The sequence below is a fragment of the Calidris pugnax genome, unplaced genomic scaffold (genome assembly GCF_001431845.1).
Source record: "Calidris pugnax isolate Ruff unplaced genomic scaffold, ASM143184v1 scaffold209, whole genome shotgun sequence".
Classification (NCBI taxonomy): Eukaryota; Metazoa; Chordata; class Aves; order Charadriiformes; family Scolopacidae; genus Calidris; species Calidris pugnax.
The window spans coordinates 3,222,167-3,243,823 of NW_015090978.1; positions in this window are offsets into that span (position 1 = coordinate 3,222,167).

Genomic DNA, 21,657 nt, shown 5'->3' on the forward strand with positions numbered 1-21,657 from the left:
ATGCTATCAATAGCATTGACACAGATACTTCAGTATCAACAAATTCACTATCAGAAAAGAGACATGAATGTCTTTTTGATCTAGGTTGAGCAAGGACCTGGAGAAGGAAAGGTGTCTTGTCTTAAACCTTTAGTCCAGTTTTATTTTGGTCAGATATTAAACCATTATTTATACATTCTGATTGTTGTGCTGGTCTACTGCATTGTTTTTTTAACTTGCAGTAAGCTGCAGGCATTAAACTTTTCAGCTGAGGAAGAGAAGGCAACTTGGGTACATTGCTTGGTGGAGGCACTCATAATCTACAGTAAGTTCAAATATGAATAGAAAAACACGTGAAAAGAGGGAAGCAAAGCTCATAACTAGCTACCTATACTGAAAGAATTTTAAAAGTCCAATCCTGTCCTTCCAGGCCTCTCTGTCTGCTTCATTTAATATTTACATTTACCAACTTGAGCCAGCTGGCAAAATTAAAAGCAAAACTAGAACATCTGGGGTACTTTTAGAAATGAAAACAAAAGTAAGAGGTGGGCAAAAGAGGCAAAGATGAGCAAAAGATGGACAGGATTTAATTTTTCTAAACACACGGGATCAGAATATTAAGCTGTGGAGAGAAGCAAGAGTCTTCTAATTCCCAGTGATATATTTACCGTCTTCTTAAATACATTTCTCCTACCAGCTGTCTGCTTCTCATGACTGTTAGGTTCTTTCAAAGGAAAAGACATTTCCAGTGGCCGTTTTTAAGCGAAAAAAATTCTCCTGTTTATTTCCATGGTCAACCTCATTAAAGGAGGAGGAAAATTAATAAATAGGCAGCAGGTAAGATTTTACACATAAGCATGCTAGCATATTTACAGCATTCTGTATGGTTTTTATAGGGTAGAGACAGATTCAGTAGGGTAAGAAAATGTAAAGAGAGTATTTGTGAAGGCTCTATTTAAAAAACAAGAAGTTGGCTGTAAGCTATTTTTAATTTCCTTTTAATAATCTAATAAAAACTTTCCAAGGCCATGTAAAAGTTGCTTGAGGAGATTGTTTTGTGTTTTGGGAAAATGGGAATACTTTGGTAACTCTGGGAAGCATTTTTACCATAAGACTGACTGTTCAGCTCACCACTTACCCAATTTTTTTCTTTCTACCCCTCCTTGGTGAATTCCTTAAGAAAGAGTAGATTAAATATTGCTAGGTGAGGTTGTTGTTATTATCCTTTCGGGCTACAGAAGTAAGAAGATTGCAGCTAATTCATGAAAAATCTCCTGCCCCTTTACATTTTTCCCAGCTAGAACAAAAAATAAAAGCACAGGTGAGCTTTTCATTAACTAAAATAAAATTCAGTGAATCTCAGTTGCTGTATAGAAGACACTCTTTCAGCATAATGTCAGCAATGGAAAGATATAATATTTAGACTTGCTGCCAAGTAATAAGCAATGCTCACTTTACGTTGTACACTATCATTTGAACTGATAATGGAGAGGGAGATGCTCAAGGAGAATGATTCTTTGCCTTGGCAGAGTATTAAAAGGATGACCTTAATTAGGCAAAATGATACCCTACCTTTTCTGGAATTCTCATTTTGAGTAAAAGAAGGAATAGGTAGGATGAAAAGTTATTTTTTTTTTTAAGGATCCATGTGTTCCAAGCATAGAAAACAGAAATGAGGTGATATTTACAGCCTTGGCTGTACAATAGTGTTTGCATACAAAATGCTATCCACTCACTGCATAGCTAAGTCAAACAAGCTCTGTGGTACGCGAGCTGGTCTCCAGGTCTGCCAAAGCCTTGGGAAATCCTTTCAGTGATGTCAGCAAGCTCCAGATTAGGGCTGCAGGACTGGAAAGAAGCACAGGATGTAGGTCTTTCCCTTCACTACAAAGTAAAACACTTAAATCCTGTAACAAATATGCAAGTATATGTGCACTGTAGGCTGTTATTATGATCTAATAAACCTCCTTAAATGATAAACTGTTATTTAGCAAATGTTACTTGGTCTTATTTCATCATTTGATGTCTTATGTTGTAAATAGTATGAACTGATCAGATTCCACCCATGACTCCAAAAGAAGGAGGAAGACAAATTTTCTTATTTACTGTACCATGGCGGGGAGGTCAGTTAGAAGCAGTAGACAGAAATGGCGAAGCAAAAAAGCGTTTCCAGATATGGCATGGGCAACTCAACCAGGACACTATGGATTTAATACCCTTAAGTTGGAATTTATTAGAATCAAAGCAAGCGCAGCATTGTTTTACCTTGCTAAGTTCTGCATAAGTTACTAGAATGTGAACTTGATTGTGGGGTTTTTTTATGCATGTGACAATACAAAATGTTTTGCAGATGCTAAGATTGTAACTACACTGGAGCAATGGGAAATAATATTCATTGGCAGAAGCTGAAGAAAGTACAGAAAGAATTTTTATGTCCATCTTCTCTCAGATTTAAAATGAATCCAAGTGAGGGCCTGCAATGAGAAGCCGAATTTCTGTTATGAGAAATAAATATTTCCTTACAATGTTTTCCTCCAGAAATGATCAATTAGAAGAAACTGTAGAAGAGAGGATAAAGTGGTTTGTTTTCCTCAATTTTACTGCTTTTTCTGTTCACTTCAGAATGTGAAAAAAACCTGAAGCCACCCCACTCAGATTTGTTCCTTCTAGCTGTAGCTTTCGAATTAACTTAACCTTGAGCTTTGGCTCAGTGTGTATGAAGCAGCTGGCAAATATTCTTACCCTTTCAATCAGCCTTCCTGGAAGAGCAAGTCACATAAATGAGAGGGATTTCTGTTCCAGGTGGGCAGGAAAGGTAGAAAGGCCAGAACTGAAGGGCAGGATCATGCTAGCAGATATTAACTTCAAAGGCATCTCACCGCCAGGAAAAAAAGAAACAAAAAAGGAATGCCTTAGCATAGCTGTTTTTGCTCAGAAGCAAACAAGGAAGCACACCATAAGATGAGTTATGAGAGCTCTTAGTTAGAGCTGCTTAGCCAGGACAAAATCACACTGGAGCACTGAAAGCTAACATACACAAACTCAAAAGTTTATCTTGACACAAGTCTTTTTCATTTGAATGGTTGTACATGGACATCTTGGATAAACAAGATGTTCTAACTTCCTTTCAGCAGAGTCATTTGTAGAGTGACTAAGTGAAAGGTAAATCAGCCTGTTGTAAGTTGTTTATTTTTTGTTTTGTCAACCTTAGTTGTGTAATGTAAAAACAAGCATGACAACACCTATGCCAGCGAGTTGTATATATTTTCTTCACAAAACTGGAGTAAGTGAATTATGTTACACAGTTTCGAACCAGTGGGTGGTAGATCTTTCTATTTCTATAGAAATAGATCTCTCTAGAGATCTCATTCTAAATCTCTCTTTCTATTGGAGGGACAGGGGATGAGGGAGAGAGAAAACTTTGCTTTGGCTGAAAAAAGATTAAAAAAAAGGAAAAAAAAATTTAGAGCAAAACAGGCAGATGAAAGTAAGAATCAAAAGGTGGATTTTAGTGAAGAAAATGTAGTCGAAACATTTTGCTGATATATTATAGTGATCATCCAAGACTGCTAAGTAAATCCTCTCTCTCACATGTCACTTTAAACTACTTAATAACCCACTCTACCAATACAAAACCACAGAATCACTGAAGCTAGAAGAGACCTCTTGAGATGTTCTGGTTCAACCAGAACTTGAGCCCGCTGCTCAAGCTGGGTCAGCTAGAGCATGTTATACAGAACTGTGTCCAGCTGGGTTTTGAGTACTTCTAAGAATGAAGACTCCATAACCTCTCTAGGAAACCTGTGCCAGGATTTGACAACCTGCCATTGGCTAAAAAAGGAGTTCTCTTGTGTTCAGACAGAGTTTCACGTTTTAATTATGCTGTCAGTAGGCACTGCTGAGAAGAGGTTAATTCCCTCTTTATTCTTTCGCATCAGGCATTTATACATATGGATAGGATCCTCTTGAGCCTTCTCTTCGCCAGGATGAAGAGTCCCAGCTCTCTTTGCCTCTTCTCATGGGAAAGATGCCCCAATCCCTTAATCATCTTTGTGGCCCTGAGTGAAGCTTGCTTCAGTAAGTCCATGTCTATCTTGTACTGGGGAGCCCAGAACTGTACTCTGGGCTGGGCTTCAGATGCTGGGTAGGGAAGACAGATCACCTCACTGGACCTTCAGGCAATGTTCTGCCTAAAGCAGTCCAGGGGGCTGTTGGCCTTCCTTATTGTGAGTGAGCATTGCTGGCTCATGGACAGCTTCTTGTCCGCTAAGACCCTAGGTCCTTCTCTGCTGAGCTGCTGCTTCCCAGCCTGTCAGCCCCATGACAGTAGCTCTGTATTGTCTCTGTTGTCAGAGACATGAGGATGCATCACTTCTGTCTTGTAAAATAAAATTAATAACAAGATTTAAGGCTTGATGTCTAAGGAAAATGTTGTTAGAAAGCACTCATAGAAATTTCCATTGGATTTTATTTTCCACATTTCAATATGAAGCTCTTTCTTGTGCATTGAACCAACTTGTCACGTTTGCACTTTTTGAGACCGTATTAATGCAAGATTCCCTTGTCTCTGAGGGAAGGTGCTAAGTGAATATTGTTCATTCAAAAAAGGCACCTGAGAAGCTGAGACAGAAATGCATTGACACAGTTCACAATTTACTAAAGTTACATCTCCTCACAGACTTATTTTTGTTCATAGAATGGTGTAAACAAAACTAACATTCCAAAATCAGACCACCAAACTTTCAGGGCTATTTTTCTAATCTTCTAACATAATTTCAGTTATTTGTCATCAAAAACTGTGGAAGTACTGGAAAGGAAATTTTTATTCTTACAAATCAAAAGATGAGCTCTTACCTTTCTGTAAAATCTCTTCTTGAACAGTATGCATAGGCTCACCTTGGCAAGAATCCAAATCTCCGCTTTTTGCTTTCTTTAATGTAACCTTGACTGCATTTATAATTGACTGCTTCATACAGTGAAAGATTAAGCTGTACTAAAGACCAACAACAGCCAAGGAAGGTTGAGCTGAAGAAAAAAATCATATAATTATGTTCCTACAGTGGCTTATGAAAAAAGACTGCAGTAAGACAAAAGTATGGTAATTGCATAACATTTAGCTCATTGTCATAATTTATGTTATTTTCCTGTTCCTAGAGTTTTATACTGAGCTAAGATGAACTGTGGCTAAATGTTTTTAAAGAAAAACAACAAAACAAAACCCACAAACCACTAAACAGAACAAACGTTTAGTCCAATAATGTTGATTTAGCTCCTATCTTAATAAAAGGGGTTATTTTTAACTGAAGTATTAATAAATTGAACAGGAAATGAAAATATTTTATTCCTTCATATTTTAATATTTTATCTCTTAGGGTACACACTTCATCCCACAATGGCATACAGCTATGCCTGATTGAGACTAGTGAAATAAAAAATAGTTTCAAATTCAGTATTTTATCTTCACTGACCATGAAATGTTTTAAAATTGAATCAGTTGCGAGAAATACTTTATTCTCTCCATTAACACCACACTTTCTCAAACTGTGAAGTCCCCAGCCCTGCTCCCTTTTCATACTTAGCTACATATTCCTTTACTCTTTCTCTGTCTGTGATCCCAGAAATCCTTTTCACTTTAATCTGGGTGTTTCAGAACCAGAATCTATGTTTTACTGCGGCTGTCAAAACTACTTTACTGTTTGGCATTCAGTGCATGCACAAAAAACTTTCTCTAACAAAGGTGTCTCCAGTTCACAAAATTCAAGTAGACTGCCTGAATAACACGAGAAGAAAGAAAAAGTCTAGAGATCTGAGTCTGAAATTGGAACATGAAGAAAGATAAACAATTTGAGCTCCAAAGCGGCTGGAAGGAACCACAAAAGCAATAGAAACTGTGGAAGATGTTGGACTCATACATGCATTACAACAGCAAGATGATAAAAAGGTATTATGCTAGGGCACATTAAAATGCACGATGCACTGGTTCTCTAGACCTGCCATAGACCTTCTGTGTGGAAACAGCACTGGCTTTTCCAGCTTCACAGAATCAACCTACCTGGCTAAGATCAATGAAAAAGCTTATAGGACAACTTCCTGGCTTCCAAATCTGTTCTGGCAGTCTGTTCTGACCGCCTTTATTCCTTCAAGAATTTTTTTTTTTTTTACTTTGTAGTAAAATTTCAGATTAAGAGTGATTAAGTAAGGCATAAAAGACAGAACTGAAACAACTGGGCCCTCCTGATGCCTCCATTCTACATCTTCCATCTAAACTCTGTTTCTCAAGTCTCCACCTGTAAAAAAGCTGATGCTTCCCTGCCTGAATGGAGTGATGTTTTTCAAGAATTATTTTCTATTAAAAATAATTTGAGACTTTTTAGGTAAAGACATGAAAGAACAATGCCGTTTTTGTTCCTAAACAAGGTGACTTTAGTAAGTGCCCTTTGGCGCACTTTTCTCTTCTACATCTTGTCTTCTCATTCTGTAGCAAAACAAACTGGCACCTTCTCACAGTGCAGTTTCATATTGGACAGAGAATTGAAGGCATTTTGAGAAATAAATTTTATTTTCCTTTCTGGGTCAATAGACTGGAGTTCTTTTACATTTAACACATATTATCACTTCAGAATCCTCCTTATCAAACCCATCATCTGCCACTGCCTGATTGTTTGGCATTTCTTATCCAATTCCAAATCAGATACTCAAGTGATTGAAATCTTTTTGCAGCAGACTAAACAGTATTTCTTTTTAAAGATACACTTTCCAACAGTCCTATTTGTCCACTTGTACAATGTGTGCAGTATTACTGCTTGCATAGAAAAAGAGACCTCTATTGAAATTAAATGACACAGTTCATAGAATGGGTGACCTATTAGGTTAGTTAGCTGCAGTGACTTGCAGTGCCAGGCATTAATAATCATTTTTTTGTACATCAGCTTGTGACAGCTGCAACTAAAAGTTTAAAGCCTCATAGCTTTCTCACAGAGATTGTGCCCTAAGCAGAGCCGAGCTGTCGGGATGACAGACAGGAAATGTACACTTTTCGGTGGAAAAAATAAATAAAATCACAAGCCTCCCTATTCAGTCTCTTTCTCTATTTATCTAGTCTTTCCTTCTGCTTTTCTGAAGCTGTGTTGCTACTGGAATAGTTTTCAGAAACGGAAAGCCATTTAAGTCAGAGAGGCCCAAAAACTTACACCAAGAAAAAACATCATGTAATTCACAAAAATCTGCGTGAGATCAGTGACTCATTGCCACTGAAGAGACACGGAAGTTCTAAATAGAATAATTTATACATATACACAGATAAAATACACATTGTAGATATTCTTGTATTGCCTTTAAAGTGTTTACATAATTTGATGGGATCAACAAGTTTTTACTATGGAACTATAATATAATACATGTTATTCTCATATGATATGTTTTACTTCTCTCATTTCATTTACTGTGCTTATTACAAAAATGAAAGAAAATAGACTTGAGTGGGTGATCAGTTTTAAGAGAGCTTCTGTTCAGCTGTGTTTTCATAAGACAGAAAAAATTTGGATAATACTATTATCATGATTGGCAGTGAGCAGACTGTGTCCCACCCGTTCTCACTCACTGGCTTTTCTAATGGTACAAGCTTTTCATTGTGTTATCTTTGTAGGATACAATTTCTGAATCGATTCCCATTTTGATTTTTTAACAAATCCAGATTCTCAAAAACTAGATAAATCTTTCATTCTTCCTAGTTTCACTCAAAAGCTTTGAGTAGGTGAAGTTTCTGTGCAAATACTGTACGTATGTAATGTTTACCTATTAAAATGCATAGAGTCTAAATCCATTGTGTTCATCTCTTTCATGACAAAAAAAATACAATATAGGATATATTAATTCAAGCTAGTTGGGAATATTTTTTATTAAATAACTGGATTATTGTTGTTTAATGTCAGAAATACAAATATTTGTTAAGAAAAAGTTTAGTTTGGGATTTCTCCTTGAATAATGACTGGTTTTTTTAGACAAAAGTTGTAATTGTGTAGTAAACTAAGAGTCTAATTCATCCATATAAAGTCAAAGCATAAATATTGCAGGAGAACATCATGTCAGCTCAGTCTTCTTAACTGGTGTAGTTCTATGTAAAAATAGCTAAGCAATGTTCATCAGTTCCAACACAGATAGAAAGGTTTTAGTGGAGGACCCAATTCTTATATCTTATTCTAACATGAAAGCTGTATTTTGTACATTTCATGTGAATGTACCACTCCTTGGACTGTAATTTATTCTTTGTTTTGATCTTTTCCTTCTTATTTTTTTGTATTTTGCAGATAAAGTATTTCTTGCCACCTCCATTTTCTCTGAAATGACTAACTTCTATATCAGGCACCTAGAATCTTATGTTAAATCTACTCTTTAATGAGCAATGAAGCAATTTTGTAAAGATAGCAGAAAATAATCCATGAAGAAGGTACAGTCTATTCAGTAACCTTGGTATGCAAGTTAAGAGTAAAATGCATAGAAGGCTTTAGAAAACATAACAGAATGGTACTGGAGCTAAATAATTTCAAAGTGACTAAAGGGAAAATAGTATTTCTTTCAAATGGGCTTAGCAGAAAGAATGAAGGAAAACATTCAGGGGAAGTTTAATGATTTGAATTGTTGATAATTGCAGTTTCCATGCTGCCTCTTTCAAAGTAAATGATCTTTACTTCCATTTTGGCAGTTTCCAGTCTCTTCTAATTTCCTTTTTCTGTCCTTCCATAAAAAATAACCTACTCACTTATAAAAAAGAAAGAACACACATATGTTCAAGAAGTGCATCCAAACATGCATGTGTGTATACCTAACCAATGCAAATATCCTTTCAGATGGCCCTTTATTCCCTTTCCCATTCATCTCACAAGTTTTGTTTTAAAATGTAGATAAGTAAACTGAAGGCCCAGTGTAATCTGCAAAAGCAGCAACTAAGCATACTCTAAAATATATGTTCTGAATTTGATTTGCTGACCTGAGAACAAAAGTAGTAAACATCTATGATCTTAGCAGACATTGTACTTTCTTCTTCCATGACCACATTAAAGTCAGTCCTTTAGATAAAATAAACACAGTAGCCGTAGCGAGGTTGATGGATTTACAGCCATTAAGCAGATAGTTCATTATATTAAGCCAGCAGTCAATTTTGACAAGAAAAAGTATTTAACCTTTTCACGTATAGCCTTCCAATTAGCTTCAGTCTGAGAAATAGCAGACCCTTCCATATTTTCCCTTGTCCAAAGAGCTACATGGCCAAGCATGAAGAGTAAAGGTCTAAAAATCAAGTTTGCGAGCAATTAAGATACAAAATGTCATGTCATGAATAATCAGAATGTATTTTTGTCTTCCAAGTTTGCATTATCACAGCTTTGTAGGACAACACTGTGCAATAGATGGGGTTTTTTTTTGTTGTTCTTCTGTTAGGCTTTAACTCGAAGACTTTTTGCTTGTTAGATACTTTCTTCTGAAGCCATGTTTGTAACACATTTGATTCAAATTATAACACAAGGACATGGACACTTCACCTAGTGCACACCTATTCAGACAAGACTTGTGTCAGTAGAATTGTAGAATCATAGAACATGATATGAGTCTCCCCACTCTCCAGAAAGTCAGCATCTGCACAGCAGAGACCCTGCAGGGTGCCCCCAGCTGGAAAAGCTCTACTTCTTAGTTACTGTCCTGGTTTGGGGTGGAGCAGAGACAAATTTCTGTTCAGTGAGAGAGATGCTTGCTTATATTTGTCGCGGTGGCAACCAAGGTCAGCTGACTTGGTGGTTATCCCATGGAGGGGTGACACCACTGGGGGGAGGGAGGGAGACAGGTCAGGTGACTGAAACTGACCAATAGGGTGTTCCATCCCATCTGCCCCAAGCTCAGTATAAAAGCTGTGTCCAAAATCTCCGCATTTTTTTCATTGGCTCTCTTTTTTCAATGGCTGGTGACTTAAGGACTACCCTGTCAGTTTGTCTACCTTGAATCCTGATCTCTGTGTTCCTGAACCAAGATCCAGATTCCCATCTGTCACTGAGTCCAGTCTGGAACTCTCGCAGTGCCTGGTAGTAATATCTCCTTGGGAGCTTGATACAGTTTTATATATATTTCTGTATGTTGTATCTATTTCATTATTTCCTTTTCTATTTTGTTATTTCATTAATGTAGTTTTTCCTAAATTCATTTTATCTTTCTTCTTCCTCCTTGGAGTGAGAGGTGGAGGAGAACACCTGGTGTCTTGTCATTGGCCAACCCAACCCAAACCACAACAGCTACCCACTACACAAAGTCTTTGGGCCTTGTTATACTTTTCTTTATCATAGTTTGTGTTCTATTTTCAAAGAAGTCTGGCCATGCAGGGTCTGCATGTAGTCACCCTCATCTGAGAAAGAGGATCTAAGTCCAAGTGGGGGGCACAAGGCTTAGGACCTTTGTGGACTATAACATATTGTTTCACATAGCACCGTTATGCTTCAATTATTTGTCCTATTTATTATTCCCAATTCATAAATCCACTGACTGAAGCTTCATTATAATTTCATATTTTTGAATCTTCATGAAGAAAATGAGAGCCATAGGGCTCCCAGTACCATGTGTTAACAGTTTGATTTTTCAACACAAATATGTCCAGTACTTAAAAATAACAAATTAAAAGTTACTTTCTTATCTCAGCATGTTATTATAATTTATGTGAACAGTATAGCATTCAAAAAGGATTAAAAATATTTATTTAGGCTGCACTATACCTGCTCTACTGTGAACAGCTGGCTGCCATAGATTAGATTATCATAGATATTGAACTGCATTTTATTCTTTATAGTTGCTCTACCGGTCATTACTTACTCCATTTACAATGGGAAAAATTATGATTAACTCTAAATTCCCAAAATTCTTTATTAAAATACATATTATAGACTCACACCATTCTGTGCACATACAGCCACAGGAACAATTTTTTTGGCAAAAGTTAGTATTTTGCAGAAAACAGTCCTGAACGCCTGAATGCAGCCTGTTGTATGTATCAAAAAAATGTTGTACTTATGCAATGTGAACATACTGAAAAGGGAACACTGCTGCCATTGTCTTTACACTTTTGCTCCATATGTTATTTTTCTTCTCAGAATTCTATGAAAAGCTCTTTGTATCCTGATTAATAATAAACTATAGCAAGTTAGATAGAATAGATGTTTTTTGGCTATAATATTCCTTGGAAATTTTACAATTCTTTTTTGTTTGTTTTAGATGAGGCAGGACTCTCGCTGCATCTTTCCATTTATGAACCAGGCTGTGATTTATGTCCCTAATCAGGAAAGTATTTAAGCCTGTGTGCAGCTTCAAGCACATGTATGGAACACACTGTTACTGTTTTTCAATTCACATTCATTTGAAATGAGCTTGTTCATATGCTTTAAGGTATGTCTTCCTTGGCCAGAGTCTGCATTCACACAAATTGGGACCTGACCCCTTTCTTCCTTACTGGTGGAGTTCCACCCATATTGTAGATACCGTGCTCCTCAGATTTTTCTCTACAACTCAGTGTTATGTGCCAAGGCCCTGCATAATGCATGGGAAAAGTTAGGAGCTTCAGAGATACCAGGGAAAACTTCTACAAAGCAAGCAGGGAAGTTGCATAGGGAGACACCAGCAGTTGAAAGTGCAGGAGGTGCAATCCAGTGCTCACAATGCCTAGCAGATTTCCTGCCCAGCATGCTACTCTCCTGCGGCTGCTCCACCCATCAGACAATGGTTTTGGCTACCCCACACATATGGCCCAGGTTCAAGGTGCTGCTCAGGTCTCAGCTGGCTGCAAGTGCAGGATGATGAGTCTGAACCTTCTTAAGGTGCAGAGAAGGTGTAACAACCTCTCCTCTTTTAAGAAGAGGTTGTTATATACTGACCTGTCACTTAGCTGCCATATTTCTGGAACACACAACCTTACCGTGCCAAGGCATCTTTTCTTTAAAAATCAACTTCTTTTCTGCAAGAGGAGTGTGTTCAAATTAGACTAGCTTCTTGGTTTATCATTTCCCACTTGTCTGCATCTAGGCACTAGATAAATCGGTTGTATGCAAGTACCCAGCTTTCTGATTAGTGGGCTCAGGCAAGACTAGGTGTTTCATGGTTGAGGCCAGGGAAGAAGTAGGATGCCTACAGGTGAAATTATTAATGTGTAATTTTCAATGAGCAAGAATTTTCAGGGTAACCTGGGCAACTCTGGGGATGCAGGTCTCCCTGAAGAGTTTTTCAATACTGATTTTGGGCACATATGCTTAAAATCAGCTTCAATATTTTATGAAATAAAAGCAGCTAACAGACTAAGATAGTAGCAAAATAATTATATGACTATGAATTTTTTAGGAGTCCCTTAACACAAACTTTTAAGTCATCCAGCTGTAGAGACAGCAAGCTGTTTGAAGCCTCTGAAAGATTCTCCATACGGGAAGAGAGGTTGACAAGGAGCAGAGCAATACACTGTTTACAGACATACTGGTAAAGTGATTTCACAGCACTTGCAATAACCATGAAAATGAAGGGTTAAGATAGAGCTAAAGAGTGTTCTGACTTTTTTTTATTCCTTAACCATTCATTATGTTCTTTCTTGTATATTAATCTTCCTATCTTACTGTCTGTTACCATAATCAACAAAAAATATATTGTAAAGACATGTTCGTGCTTCTCAGAGAAAGATGTTACTATTCTATTTCAAAAGTTATTTATAGTATATACTTTTATTCTATTTGCAGGCTAACTATATTGGTATCTTACAACAAGAACATGTGAAAATTGGGAAACTCTCAACTGAGAGCTGAACTTTGTAGCATATATTAATGCATCTCACTGTAAAGAATCATTCAGGTTTTACTTTGCCAGCCAGCAGATACTCAGCAAACCTGTCATGGCAAATTTCAGCTATTCATCAACATGGTAATGCACACCCACACTTGGCATGGACAATGTGGTGTGAAACAACAGCAGATGATGGATTATGATGATGGTAAATAACAATGATAATGGCTATTGATTTTTTTTGGAGGGACCCTTCACTGCATATTGTATGTGTAAACAGTGACACAAACAGCTGGTGTTACTAGATATGGTGAATTCACATAAGGAAACTGGACATTTGCAAGTCTTTCCATTCATAGACGTCAGAAAAGTCAACTGTTTCTCATATGAATAGAGATTAATATATCCTGTATTGCTTTTCTTTGCTCTTTTTTTTAATTAATATTATTTTTATTGGAAACTGTATTGTATTGTGAAATGATATGTAGTAAAAAAACCTGCCAGATATGATTTCAGTCATCAGAATGTTGTAACCATGATTTAGATTCTAAACAGTGTGAGGCTAGGTGAATTTGTACCAATTTCCGAGTGATGAAAAGGGAAGAAAGTTCCACCTAGATTGTGGGAAGGCAGATATTTGGTAAGACATAATTGACCTTTTTATCCAGTTCAGATTCATTTATTTTTAAAAAAAATTGGTGTGCAGCATGTATCTAATTTGCCCCAAATGTGCAGCCAATAACATGTATAATCTGAAATGCAGTAATAGTACCTAGAGCAGCATTCAAAGCCAACATGTGCTTGGCTAACATGTGCTCCAGATGAAATAAAAATTGCCTGCTCTTAAAAACAAGAAATTAAAATGAACACTAGTTTTCTTGGTTAGCTCCCAGACTTTCCAAGCTATAACTTTAATGATCTGTCCTATCTGACTTCAGAGGGATTGCTTAAAATGAAGGTTGTGAGGAAAAGACCAGAGTATTAGAGCTTCAATAATAATGTAGGATATGGAAAGTGGTTTTTATCACTTCACATTCACTCTGCCTACTTGTTTGCATTAGGTTTACTGATACTTCATATTCTGAGCAATCATTTCCATCCTACATGTGAATTATAGGTCTAGATACTCCCCATAGTGTGTAGTCTCTTTTTGCATGCACTGAGGTTTAATGCCGAGTTGGGGCAATATGCTTCGTCCCTTGCTTGCATTTGCACAGGATCTGAAGTGGGGCAGGAATGGGTTTCAGGCTCTGGAAAGCCTCCAGTCTCATTAAGTCATAGGAGTTTCCAGCATTAATGTGGCACAGTGAAAATGTGCTCAGCACAGGGGGGCAAAAATCCAGTCCACCCCAGCAACCAAAGGCAAAAGAACAACCACAAAAGGGGATCCCTCCAGGAAAAGTGCTGCCCCAGTTTCCAATGTGCAGTTCTCCAGACAGTATAGAAGACCTGAGCCTATTTCTGATACCCTTGAAGGAACCTCCAAATCATTTCTGCAAGAAGCGAGTAATGGATACTATGACCAGTGTTAGAGGGCCCCTGCCTCCAGCCAGGTGGGGGAAAGGGACAACCGGATTTATTGGACAGCGTGGATTCGATGGCCTGGCACGTCAGAGCCACAGGATTATAGAGCTTTAATGGACACGGGTGCACAGTGTACCATAATACCATCAAGCTATAGAGGGACAGAACCCATTTGTATTTCTGGAGTGACAGGGGGATCTCAAGAGTTGACTGTACTGGAAGCTGAAGTGAGCCTAACTGGGAGTGAGTGGCAAAAGCATCCCATTGTGAATGGCCCAGATGCTCCTTGCATCCTTGGTATAGATTATCTCAGGAGAGGGTATTTTAAGGATCCAAAAGGGTTCTGGTGGGCTTTTGGCATAGCTGCATTGGAGGCGGAAGAAGTTAAACACCTGTCTACCTTGCCTGGTCTCTCAGAGGACCCTTCTGCTGTGGGGTTGTTGAAGATTGAAGAACAGGTGCCAATTGCTACCACAACGGTTCATCGGCGGCAATATTGAACTAACCGAGACTCTCTGATCCCCATCCATGAGCTGATTTGTCAACTAGAGATTCAAGGAGTGATCAGCAAGACTCACTCACCCTTTAACAGTCCCATATGGTGGGTGCAGAAGTCTAATGGAGAGTGGAAACTAACCGTGGACTATCGTGGCCTCAACGAAGTCACACCACCGCTGAGTGCTGCCGTGCCGGACACGTTAGAACTTCAATACGAACTGGAGTCCAAGGCAGCCAAGTGGTACACCACAACTGATATCGCCAATGCATTCTTCTCAATCACTCTGGCAGCAGAGTGCAGATCACAGTTTGCTTTCACTTGGAGAGGTGTCCAATACACCTGGAATCGACTGCCCCAGGGGTGGAAAGACAGCCCCACCATTTGCCACGGACCGATCAAGACTGCACTGGAAAAGGGTGAAGCTCCAGAACATCTGCAGTATATTGATGATATTATCATATGGGGCAACACAGCAGAAGAAGTTTTTGAGAAGGGGAATAAAATAATTCAAATCCTTCTGAAAGCTGGTTTCGCTATAAGACGGGGTAAGGTCAAGGGACCTGCGCAGGAGATCCAGTTTTTAGGAGTAAAAAAGCAAGATGGACACCATCAGATCCCAACGGACGTGATCAATAAAATAGCAGCTATGTCCCCACCAACTAGTAAAAAGGAAGCACAAGCTTTCCTAGGCATTTGGGGTTTTTGGAGGATGCATATCCCAGATTACAGTCTGATTGTGAGCCCTCTGTATCAAGTAACCCGGAAGAAGAATGATTTTAAATGGGGTCCTGAGCAACGACAACCTTTTGAACAAATTAAACAGGAAATAGTCCATGCAGTAGCCCTGGGGCCAGTCCAGGCAGGACAAGATGTTAAAAACATGCTCTACACTGCAGCTGGGAAGAATGGCCCTACCTGGAGCCTCTGGCAGAAAGCCCCAGGGGAGACATGTGGTCAACCCCTAGGGTTTTGGAGTCGGGGATACAGAGGATCCAAAGCCCACTATACTCTGACAGAAAAGGAGATACTGGCAACATATGAAAGGGTTCGAGCTGCTTCGGAAGTGGTTGGTACAGAAACACAGCTCCTCTTGGCACCTCGTCTGCCAGTGCTGGGTTGGATGTTCAAAGAAAGGGTCCCTACCACACATCATGCAACGGATGCTACATGGAGTAAGTGGATTGCACTGATCACTCAGCGAACTCAAATGGGAAACCCCAGTCGCCCAGGCATTCTAGAGGTGATTATGGACTGGCCAGAAGGCAAGGATTTTGGAATGTCACCGGAGGAGGAGGTGATGCGTGCAGAAGAGGCTCCACCATATAATGAACTACCAGAAAATGAGAAGAGATATGCCCTGTTCACTGATGGATCCTGCTGGATTGTGGGAAAGCACAGAAAGTGGAAGGCTGCCATGTGGAGTCCTACAAGACAAGTTGCAGAAGCCACTGAAGGACAAGGTGAATCAAGCCAATTTGCAGAGGTGAAAGCAATTCAGCTGGCTTTGGACATTGCTGAGCAGGAAAAATGGCTGGTACTTTATCTCTACACCTATTTGTGGATGGTGGCAAATGCCTTGTGGGGGTGGTTGCAGCAGTGGAAGCAGCAGAATTGGCAGCGCAGAGGCAAACCTGTCTGGGCTGCTGAATTGTGGCAAGATATCGCTGCCCGGGTAGAGAATCTGGTTGTGAAAGTACGTCATGTAGATGCCCATGTACCCAAGAGCCAGGCCACCGATGAACATCAGAATAACCAGCAAGTGGATCGGGCTGCCAAGATTGAAGTGGCTCAGGTGGATCTGGACTGGCAACATAAGGGTGAATTATTTATAGCTCGATGGGCCCATGACTCTTCAGGCCATCAAGGGAGAGATGCTACATATAGATGGGCTCGGGACCGAGGGGTGGATTTGACCATGGACACTATTGCACAGGTCATCCATGAATGTGAGACATGTGCTGCAATCAAGCAAGCCAAGCGATTAAAACCCCTTTGGTATGGAGGATGATGGCTGAAATACAAATATGGGGAGGCCTGGCAGATTGATTATATTACGCTTCCACAGACCCGTCAAGGCAAGCGCTATGTGCTCACAATGGTGGAAGCAACCACTGGATGGCTGGAAACATACCCTGTGCCCCATGCCACTGCCCGGAACACCATCCTGGGCCTCGAAAAGCAAGTTCTGTGGCGACATGGCACCCCAGAGAGAATTGAGTCGGACAATGGGACTCATTTCCGAAACAGTCTCATTGACACCTGGGCCAAAGAGCATGGTATTGAGTGGGTTTACCACATTCCCTATCATGCACCAGCCTCTGGGAAGATAGAACGGTACAATGGACTGTTAAAAACTGCATTGAGAGCAATGGGTGGTGGGACTTTAAAAAATTGGGATACACATTTAGCAAAGGCTACCTGGCCAGTTAACACCAGGGGATCTAGCAACCGAGCTGGCCCTGCCCAGTCTAAACCCCCATGTACCGTGGAGGGAGATAGAGTCCCCGTAGTGCACATGAAGAATATGTTGGGGAAGACAGTCTGGGTCAGTCCTGCCTCAGGCAAAGGCAAACCTGCCTGATTTTGGGCAAAAATAGCCCATGAATGAAACTATATGATGTTAAGTGCTAAATGACCCTGCCACTGTACATCTCATTTTAGTGACTGCTATTGGTTGTACTATAGTAAAAAGCACCCAAACTAATGACTGATGGGCTCTGATGAAAAACTGAGTAAAGCGCAGCAGTGAAAGGACCAGAACTCACCTCAGCAGCTGGCGCCCAGCAACTTCACTGAGATCAACATCTCTAACCGATGGACCACGGACATGAGCTGCACCAGATACATCAGCCACAAGGCCCAAAAAAAGATACAACATGCAACTGTCCATCCCCCACCTACACCATCTTGCATGCCCTAAGAGATTGTTCTAACAGACAGAGCTTGAAGTCATGGGTTAAATGAACTCAATGGACATTCTAGGGCAATGGCCCATAGACTAAGGACATTATACCTGTACGTATATATATATATATAGATAGATAGATATATGTCAGGAGAAACTGATAGTATACAACTGGAAACTGCAGGATCTAGGCATGGCATGAAATGGTATGAAATAAAGGCTGGATGATGTTCTGGGTCTGACGGGGATAGGGTTAATTCTCCCCAGGACCTAGCAGGGCCACAAGTATTCCATCCCATGTGAGCCATGCCCAAGGGGTAGCTGGAGCTAGTTGGGGAAGGTGGGGGGGGACAGGCATTCGGGGGTGGGGAGAGAGGAGGTCACCCCCCCGGAGGAGGAGAGGGGTTGGGGTTGTCCAGGGTTCGGTTGGCAAGTGGCGGTATCATAATTGTGGTTGTGTACTTCTCTGTCACTGTTATTGTTGTTGTTGTTTCTTGCTCCCTTTTCTGTTCTGTTAAATTGCCTTTGTCTCAACCCATGAGTTTTGCCTTTTTTTGTCCAATTTTCCCCTCCCGGCCGTGTGGCCGTGGGGGTTCTGTTCTGCGCGAGCGGCTGCATGCAGTCCTTTGTTGCTGTCTGAGGCCAAACCACGACACCACCCAAACTGCTGTCAGCCCCTGAACCTTTGAAAACGTTGGTGTCTGTGGAGTACAGCCAGATTTCCCATGTTAGATGGAAAGCAAGTATGTTGAAACAAATGCAGCATTTCCCCACCTCCATGGGAGAACAAAGATATTTGAGTACAGCTCTGCTGGTGGCTGATTGCTTATATATTTTTATGGATCTTTCAAAGTGACTGGAATCTTTGATGTATGATCCTTTCCTTTGAACTCTAGGAAAACTGCAAGCTTGTTTGTATTGCTGATTTCCATCTACTACTTCTGCTGCGTTTCCTCACACTGTACATGGGGGAGGAGAGGCCTTTCTTCATAAGAGAGAAACTCCTGTTCTTTGAGAACTGGTACAGACCTTTGTTTAAATTATTTTTTTATGTTGGCTATAATAACAAGATGATTTTACTTTACTGAACTACCACTTTATGTTTTCTGATATGAGGAAATAATGGCTTGCTAAAAGGTAACTGTGACTATATATTCCTGAGGGCCAGCTGAAATCTTGACAAATTTTTCTATGTATCTCAGAAGACAAAAGCAAGCCAGAAAGGAAAAAAGCAGAGGTTAAGCTCTGCCTTATTTCAAACTGGCTTTTAGCTGTCAACTGGGAGAAAAAATGCAATGGGAAAGAGTCAGAAAGAGAAGTAAAGACAAAAAAATAATCAAAGAAACAAATAACGATCTAGCTTCCCTATCACAGCCAGTAGACTTCCAATCTGGGAAATACATAGGACTAAGAAACTACAATTGCACCCTCCCGTTGAAGTAGTTTATCGTATCATGAGATACAAAGCAACTGTTTTTTAAGGAAGTGATCTTTTACTGTAACCCAAACAAAGCAGAAACTGTGCATGAAAAGACACATATGTGAGAGTTTGACATGGATAGATCAAGTTTTTGAAAACATGGTATCTAGACCTGACAAAGGCCTTCACACGCTATTCTGCGTGTAGTCCCGTTATATCAAAAAGGCCCTATCTGAGTTAAATATGAGCTTAATGATTTGCAGGTGGTGATTACATTTTCAAAAGTATAAAGAATTTTGAAAAGTCTCACTAAGTCAGTGGGAACTAATGACAGTTTTTGGTTTTTGAAAGCCAGCTGTTCACTCAATAGTCACATTTTGGCTACTCATTTTAAAAGTGACCTTTCTGACATACTCCATTTAGCATGTGTAGTGAGATTTTTTTATATGCCATATAACACCATATTTTTACTAAACATGCACTGAGGTATTCCATAATGGATATTTCCCTCTCCTGAAAGCTTTCACCACCACCAAGAGAATCTCAGATCAGGAGGGGGGAAGCAAGCTAGATGTCAGCTGAGTTGCAAGGCTTTGCAAGTAACATATCTGAAATTGCAAGTGCTCAGCAGAGGTTTGTTAGAGGTTGGCAGTGAAATTTGCCAGAGATTCCTGCTGCAGCAAAGCTCTGCCGGAGTAGGGCACTGGGGGCTTAGCGAGGCAACCTTGCAATTCTTCCAACTGGCAGCCAAGACAGACTAATTGTGAGCAGGAAAAATAATGCCTTCACAGTCCTCCTTCTTAACAAGTGGAAGACTGAAGTGGGAAACCACAAATCAGAGCAGAGAGAGAAAGCAAACCCAACAACTGGGAACAACATGAAAGCAGACTGAGGAAGAAACGGGAGACCTGGGAGGAGGTGTTGCAGAAGGCAAGGGCAGCACAAGGGTAACCAGCTGTGAGGAGCCACAGCAGAATTTGTGCTATGACAAAAGTTTTCTTTCTATCCTCAAAGCTTTGGGTAATGTCCCAAAATCCACACATTTCTTTATTCCTATCTTGCTTTCAAGTCAGTATGGAATACGTGTATCAGGCCTTCTGGGATCTGGATTGCACTTGCTGCCAGTACTGGTGATAGTACAAATAGGAGGGGATTGTGATTTGCATCTGATCTAAATGATTTCAGTCTGTTGACATAGGAGTCAAAATACTTCTTCGTGATATAATTCTTTTTTCTTTTTTTTTTTTTCTAATTTGTATTTCTTTCTCATCTAAGGCTGCCTTCAGAAACACAAAACAGGCATATGATTGTGCAGTTAAAGGTTATACCAGAGAATGCATACAGAAATAGGAAATAAAGATTGCATGTGAATAATCTCAACTGTGAGAATCTTTAACTTTTAATGTCTTTAGTTTGCAGCTTTAATATTTTTAGCACTGCTTTTGTGTGCCCTGGCATATGTGTATTTGTAATTAAAAAAAATTATAGAACAGTTTAGTAACTGCTACACAAATACTTTCCTTTTCCCATCTTTACCCACAGAATCAGGTGACTGGGAATGTCTACTTTCCTGAATGTGCCTTGGGGAAATACACACAATGAATGAACAGATTTTGTTTTCTCAGTTAAATCATTCATAAAATTAAAAGCAGAGCACTGTGTTTTGCTTTGATGTGTTTCAGTTGTTTCACATGGCTGTAAGCTTGAACACGTCTTTTTCTTCTTCTTTTTTCTTTTTCCCCCCTTTTTTGTTATTTTTACCAATCTGCCTGCTGCTAATTCTCAGCTTGTGGCAGAGGAACTGAGACATGAACATATGCTCTGGAAGAGAGGCTCTTTCACGTTTGGATTTCAGAGAGTTTTGTCACTCCTTGAGCCCAATAACCTCACAAATTAATTCCTTTTGCTTGCAGTGACATCTGTTGGTGAGGGCAGAGCTGATTAACTGCGGGGCTGGCTTCATTGATGGCATAGCCCACAAGCTGTTTTTAAACATAGCAGATGTTTCTTCTCTCTTCCCACCCTCTTATTTCCAAAGAAGTGGAAACAGTTTTGGAGAACTGATATAAACCTTGTTCATGCAGATAAATTAAACTCCTAAACCTGGATGTCTGCCATTGCTGCTAACTAAAGTGCCTAAATGACCACTGGGCCAGGGTTATTCATCACTTAGAAGACCATAAACACAAGAACCATTCCTTTTTGCATAACCCAAAAAGCAAAAAGAGATGGGTGTAATGGAATGGTATTTCTGGAAATATAATATTATTCCTCAATTAGCATGTGCATACACCATAATTGCCCCCTACCTACTTGTCGATCTCTGCACTGAGACAAAGAGAAAGAATATGAAAAGAGCTGCTTCTTCAACATTTGAACTATAAGCTCTATTAAACCAAAGAAAACAGTAGTAGTCTTAATATTCTCAACATTCTTCCTTTATTATTTTCATCCATAACTTTTTCTTGTCTGATCTTTTGTTACTAAAAAAAAAAGTGTATATTGACTCTCAGCTATTTTAATGTTTATCATCCACAG